General features: G+C 35.0%; 1 long non-coding RNA gene across 1 annotated transcript in view; it reads right to left on the bottom strand.

The window, feature by feature from the left end:
• Window positions 1-599: 599 nt before the first annotated feature.
• LOC135214464 (uncharacterized) overlaps window positions 600-7,500 on the bottom strand; it is a 58,952-nt gene continuing 52,051 nt past the window's right edge. Inside the window, exon 3 of the long non-coding RNA XR_010314346.1 lies at window positions 600-1,161. This is a non-coding gene — a long non-coding RNA (uncharacterized LOC135214464). The remainder of the gene's footprint in view (window positions 1,162-7,500) is intronic.

Consider the following 7,500-nt stretch of genomic DNA (forward strand, 5'->3'; position numbering starts at 1 on the left):
ATATATATATATATATATATATATATGTATATATGCTTACGCTCGTTATTGAAAATTGGCGGTTATTGGAAATCGACAAAAAATTGCCTATTTTAGATGATCAGCAAGGGCCCTGCTTAATATTGAAAATTTTCAATAATAGGCAAAATATTGCTCATTTTATATATTAGGCAACACGTTTTTGCTGAATATTGATAACGTTGCCGAATATTGAAAATATTGTAACTTAAGTGTTTCAAACAACCAGTATTCAATTATGACAGCTGGAAGGTCCATTCTAAGCTCTAAGCAAACTAATGTAGACCATAATGACTCTCAAGTTTAATAACAGTTTAAGAATGTTTACTGTAATACACTCATTTTATAACAGCCATCATCTATTTTTTAATTCTATTATAATATCCGTTTCTTTCTTCATAAGCAATTAATTTGGAAATTCAAATAAACACTGAAAACACAGATAATACAATTTATTTTTGTAACATAATATTATTAGATAATTCACCGACAATAAAAAATTAACTAATCTATATCTATTTAATAAAAAGAAACAAAATAAAAACTAAACATTCTTACAGCTGTTGCTAGGATGGCACCTAGATTTACACTTCATTTTCTTTCTACTACAGCTACATCTTAGAGAAATACAATCTAATTTGCAGTTATATTTCTGGTAACCTTGGCCACCAGTGGATCGAGTTACCGCAGCTCTGAGAGTAACGTGGATATCTGGTACATTAGCCACTTTAAGTAGTTTTTCACCAATTTTATCTAAATCAGCTCTAGTAAAGCAAGAATTTAAGGTGCCTTCTTTGCACCCTAAACGATACATGTCATTTTCCTTGGACAGCACAACTACTAGCGAGTTTTTAGGGTCTGAAGGACCCCGATCAACGTCTGGAATTCTTAGAGCAGCGTTGTCTTCTACCTGCAGTGCTTCCTGCATCCTCATACCCCTACGGATCATCTTTGATGCGGATTGAGCCTGACTAATGTCGACATTTTCCCGTATAGCTTCGATGGCATTAACCCTTTCTTCAATACACTTCAAACCCTTTTCACTTTCAGGTTGCTCTGGAACCTCTTCATCTTCAAGTTGCTTTCTGTTTTCCTATTTTCATCTTCTTCCCTTTCGCCATAATTACCGTCCTCGCTGAAGAACTGAAAATAATAGGTCGTTAGCTCATATCATACTTTTCTGATTGTAACTAGGCATATGACTTAAATAATTTTAGTATTACTATGCTTTCTGAAACCTGAAGCTTTAGGAAATGGAAAATTACAAAATATGTAAAGACTTGTTAACACAGTAAATTACGTCTTTCAACTAACGATTTTTGGAGAAATGAGAAGGAAGAAGATTAAGTGCACTCCATTAGAATAGTGTATGAAATATTCAGTTTCAAAGTGCATAATCAGTTTGTCTTTTTTAATAGATTATTTAATATTTACCTTGTCAAGATCTTCTTCGTAGCATATGCCATCCAAAACTGATTCAGGAAGATTTGTTGAAGAAAGACCAACTGACGGTTCTTCTCCAAAGGTGGCCTTAAATGGTGTATGTTTCGTTGTCTCATGCTTCGAGATATTTACTTGCCACTGAACAAATTTTAAGCCAATACTCCATTTCTTGGAATTATTCTCTCGCATCCATATCTTCAATTTATCCTGGATTACACCATTGAGTCGCTCCACTGCTCCTTGGCTGCAATTGTGGCCAAAGTGTTGATAATTCGGATATCACAGAATTCACAAATTCCCTACCGTTGTCACTTTGCAGTACTGCGGGAGCACCGAATGTTAAAAACACAGGTAGAAGTGTCTGAGCTACCTCTTCTGCTCTTTTAGATTTAAGGGGGCTTAACACACAAAATTTGGTAAAATGATTAACGTAAGTTAGGATGCATTTATAATCCCCATCAGGAAGTGACTGAAAATTTATTAGATCAATTTGGCACCTCGATAAAAATGAGTGGCTTCTAATTGGTTTCACAACAAGCCCTTTTGGTTGCTTCCGACTCTCTTTTAAATGACACTCTACACAAAAGTTAATAAACAGGTTACAATATTCCATAGTTATGTTACACCATTTCTTTTTAACTTCAAATAATGTTTTCTTCTCGCCACCATGACCAACATCTTTATGTGCCTGTGCCTTTTCTATTGCACCATACACTTCCTCAAACGCTGCTACGTATTTATAATGTTCTTTTCTTTATCAAACATTCCGTTTCACCAACCTTAAGAAGTCTCCTCATCCTGGATCGAATTAGTTATAATCAATAGTGGCGTGATAGGCATCCACTTTCTAGACCTCCTTTTGATAAACCTTTGATTATTAAATATCTTTCACTTTTTTAAGCGGTAGAACAGTCTTGGTTTGTTCTTTCCCTTTTCCTTCAACCTTGCCTTCGAAATTTTTCCTTTGCTTTCCATCGCTGGAAGCCACGAAGGATTATTTTCGATATTCGCCCAGAAACTGTTTGTAAAGAATGAAAAGAATTACCGTAAACTAATCTACAGTATTTGTTCGAGAGGAAATTATCCATGAGTACCGTATGTTTCACTTCAACCTTCCGTTACTCCATATTTTACAAGCTTTGCTAAACAATTGGTTTGGCTGATTAGTAACAAGGCATTAGGCTACTAAAAACTGAACTTTATAAATGGCCAAACTGCCCATTAACAAAAGAGATTAGAATAGGATAAAACATTTAAAAGTTAAAAAATAGTTTGTCAAACATTTAATTATTATTCTATTCACAAAATTTTCTTCACCATTAATTCTACAGATGGGTTTGTAGGTGTAGTAGTCGATTTATCAATATTCGGCAAAATAGTCTTGCCGAGTTTTGAAACCAACCAAGCTAATTTTAAATACTAGGCAAGAAAAATTGCTCATTTTATATAATCGGCAAATCGCTTGCTCATTCTCAATAATAGGCATTTCTATTGCCGATTTTCAATAATCGGCAATTTTCAATAATGAGCGTAACATATGTTTATATATAATTATATATATATATATATATATATATAATATATATATATTGCTAAAACATAGGTATTGTCCAGAATTCTTCTCTCTATCTATATGGTCATATATCATCGTCTTTTTTTTTATTCTTTATGCTTTGTGACTCAATCCTATCTAGTTGAAGTCTTCCTCATACGATTGGCTTGGGAAGAGTTTAGGGAGTTTCCTCCTCTGTAAGCTCATTGATCTTCATCCTCTTATAATCTTTTTCTTCCTCCTCCACCTCCCCCCCCCTCCCGCCAATGACCACATCCATTCTCACTCCATCAATCTATTCCAAGACAGTCTCTCTTCGTGCTGGGATTTGTTTCGCTCTCGGTGTTTCACACTCTGTCACGAATCCAATTTGTTTTTCTCTTTTCAGTATGTGACAGCGTCTTGTTTCCTCTGTTTTTTTTTTCCAAAGCTTTCTTTATTCTCCCTTTGACGCCCTTCTTTCTCTTCTCTTGCTCTGTCTCTGCCTTTTATGTTTGCTACTGGGATGCCACCCTGCGCTGGATTAGGTGCAGAGGTTTAATGATTAGTTGCAAACGTAAAAAGATGCAAAGTCTCTGACATTGTAGCATGTAGTCTCTCATTCAGCCTCTCTCTCGCTCTCTCTTTCTTCAGGATCAATCTTGTAAGAAGACATTACTTAAAAGCAAAAGTTTTGTTTGCTAAGGAAGTGTGGCCCCATGAAGAACGTCGTCATGTCTCCTTATCCTCGTCATTCTTATTCATAGTTTTCAACCCCTCCGTCCTTGGTAGTAATGAGGAGAGCGATTTTATAGAATTCGGCAAAGCGTTTATGAGTTCCAATCAGCAGCAGTAAAGCGTAATCTCTTGAGTCAATATAGCATCCTGGAAGGAGACAGTTTATCCAGTATCAAAAGTTTTTATGGTTGTTGACGTGCTCAAATTTGCTAATATCCTTTTTATGATATTATCGTTACTTAAGTCTCCCATTACCCTCTGTTCTCACATGGTCGGCCACAGCATTGCGGTTTCTATGCAGAGAAAAATGGACAAACTCAGTATATATCTACTGCCACGGTAATTGGCGGTTAGTAAAGCCCTGCCATTCGGAGTTCACAAAGAACCCGACTTTGGCCCTTTATAACTGGAAATATTCAACCGACCAGGATGAAACTCTGGATTTAGAGGTTTCCCACTAAAGTCTCTAATCATACCAAATTTAATCGACATCCGTTCATTCATTCCGGAGCTGCGATATCGATTTTTGGAATTCAGTGGATTTGGCAAGGGGTGGATGGGTGGGTGAGGGACCTATTAAATCTGTATTTTGGAGGGGTGCCTTTTGGGGTTTGTTTCTTTGAATGATTTAGTTTTAAAGTTACAGTATACCATTGAAATTAGCCACCAAAATTCCAATTTCCTGATGCTGGGGCACAGACAGCTCACAACATTAGAAGAGATGCCGTTTTCTTAATGTGCGAATATCAAGTGGCGTTAGGAGAAGCGGGTGACTCACTGCCAATTATCTTTATTAAAAATGATCACACGTTGAATTTACTACCTAAGCAGTTTTGGTTTCGCAGTCGGTGACCTACTCTTCAATCAAAACCCTCAATAGTTAGAGTGGCTTCCCACGTGTGTTTATATATATATATATATATATATATATATATATATATATATATATATATATATATATATATATATATATATATATATATATATATATATATATATATATATATATATATATATATATATGTGTGTGTGTGTGTGTGTGTAATATATATATATATATATATATATATATATATATATATATATATATATATATATATATATATATATATATTATATCTATATCCTATAATTATGCAGTAAACGGGCTGAGCTGACCTTAATCACGAAGAAGCCACACATGTCTAAGAAAACTGTATCTAAAAGCTAAATAACCCCAATTCATTTGTTACCACATTTTCTCGATCTAGACTCTACAGCGTTGCCATTGTAAAAAGGCACTGAAATCACACACCCCACCCCCCCACCAAACATTATATAAAGTTATGAAATCACAAAAGGGGATAGAAAGGAAGTGGGAGGGCGTAGAGCTTTACTCTGCAACCTGATCGAAGTAGGAGTCTTTTCTCAACCAGTATAGAAAGCGAGTGCCATCCTAATATACTTATCACAAGCTGGTACTCTTCCCATAAGAAGCTTCCCCATTTGTGTTCTAGTGGACGGTGGTGAGGTATTAGGGCGTGATACTAGGAAGGGGCAAGTTAAATCTTTGGGTTATTATGACGAGAGAGACAGGATTTCACGTAATCCTAAGACTTTTGTTTGTTGGTTCTAAAATAGTCGTTATAAATAAGAACCTGATTTTCAGTCTCAGATAATGTTTACTTACTCGCCATGTCTTGTTGTGATCGAAGCATTGCTTTGAGACAAGATTTATTCATCAGTAAGCCATTCTTTGGTGATTTTTGGTTTCATGCAGTCACCCACATTGTTATAAAGAAAGCATATGTTTACATTGATAATAAGTCACGAAAAATGTAATATTCAATGGATTTTAGAACATTTGTGATGTTTGCTTTTGTACGCAGGTTTCTAAGTGCTTCAGGGTTCGGTTTATTTTTCTTCGGTGAGAAACTCGTTCCTTGTGTTTCAGAGAAATTTGTTTTTTTCTGCAAATTTTATCCCATCAATACCTTTCTGTAAGGTGTTGATTGTGCGGCTTAACTGCACCTTTTCCTTCACTTAGTAAGTTTAAGCACTAGTACGCCTTCCTTCAACAAATTATCTTTTCCCAAAAAATTTTACCACCACCACGTATGTATGCAAGTATGTGTGTTTAGTTGCTTTGGTAACTATACTTTAAGCTTAATAATGTAAGCGATTCATTCAATAGTGATTCATTTTATTTCTTGCTGGTAGAAATAGTGGATGACTCATTTAAGGTGTAAAGATTTTACTATGAAACGAACCTTACAGTTTTTAGGCATTAAATTAAATTCTTTCAACCGACAACTAAAATTTCCAAGAAAATGAAGTGGACGGTAAAAGGACCAGCTTCCACTTCAACATTTTTGAATGTCGCCCGTCACTTATGATAGTTTCAAGAGATGAAATTTTATGGCCCTGGTATGGGGGCTTATCGTTTACTTTTCCCTTTCTCCCGGCAAGGTAATATTTGCCTTGAGCCTCGTAGTTTATTGGGTTGTCTGAAGAGACAGATAAGGCTCGGATAAAGTACATATACGAGGTAAAGGATATTGATGTCGTTATGTATGTAAGATTTTTCCTAAGGTGTGGGGTTTGAATCTAGTTGGCATGCCTCTATAATGTACAGGTATGTAATAGTTATATTAACAGTGGCATAGTTACTTATAATTGTTTCAGGTGTGTGGTGTGAATCTAGTTGCTGTACCTGTATAATGTATAGATATGTAATATTTATATTAAGAGTGGCATGATTGCTTATAATTGTTCAAGGTGTTTGGTTTTAAACCAATCCAGTTGGCATGCCTGTATAATGTATAGATATGTAATAGATATTTTAGTAGTGGCATAATTGTTTATATGATTCTCCAGTGGAATATGAAAGATATGCTTATAAGTGACTGGATAATAACGTAATAAGCTTTTTCTTAAAAAAGGTTACAGAAATATGTAACAGATGATGACGAAGTCTGGACAGAGCGTTTTTCTGTAATAGTAGTGAAAGTCGTGGGTTCGAGACCTCTTGCATTGGACCATGTCGACACTTATTCTTAAACGAATCTCAGGAAGCTGTCATTTCTTAAGTGTGTTACACACATCGGCCTCGTGATATACTGATAACTTAAGTACATATGAACACATGTTCTGCCTGAACAGGTACCAATTTTGCACTTTTATAATAAAATGTAAAGATCAGGTCTCATTTCATCGACCACTTATAACATTATATCTATATCTATCTATCTATCTATCTATCTATCTATATCTATATATATATTTAAACAAATTAAACAAACATTCAACTCCCTTACTTCTCTTTACTGCTTATCATTCTGCATGAGCTAAAAATGCAAACTGGGCTAATGAATCCTCGTAGATACAAAAATATACTTTTTATTTCCCAAATTAGCTAAACATTAAATGGAACAAAGTGAATATAAAATGGAGCTAAAATAATAAAGTCTGATCCCCAAAAAAACCATAAACTGTTATTCTCCTCTCCTGAACTAAGTATACGTAAACTCTTCCCTTAAATCTCACTGTCTGATTAATTACGCCATTTAAATGGTCATTAAAGTCTTTAGAGAACCCATTCTCTTATATGGTGCCATGAACCCATCTGAAACAAAGAGATATATTTATTACATCACTCCGTGTGAAAGATAATTGAAATGAATGTGTACACACTACACTTCTCTTTCTCTTTTCAAAGGGTAACTTTTCCAAAGTCTTGTGATGGGTGACCTCGAACCTCCTCCAGTGTGTGTTTGATACCATGACACAAG

Source organism: Macrobrachium nipponense, chromosome 45 (assembly GCF_015104395.2).
Source record: "Macrobrachium nipponense isolate FS-2020 chromosome 45, ASM1510439v2, whole genome shotgun sequence".
NCBI lineage: Eukaryota > Metazoa > Arthropoda > Malacostraca > Decapoda > Palaemonidae > Macrobrachium > Macrobrachium nipponense.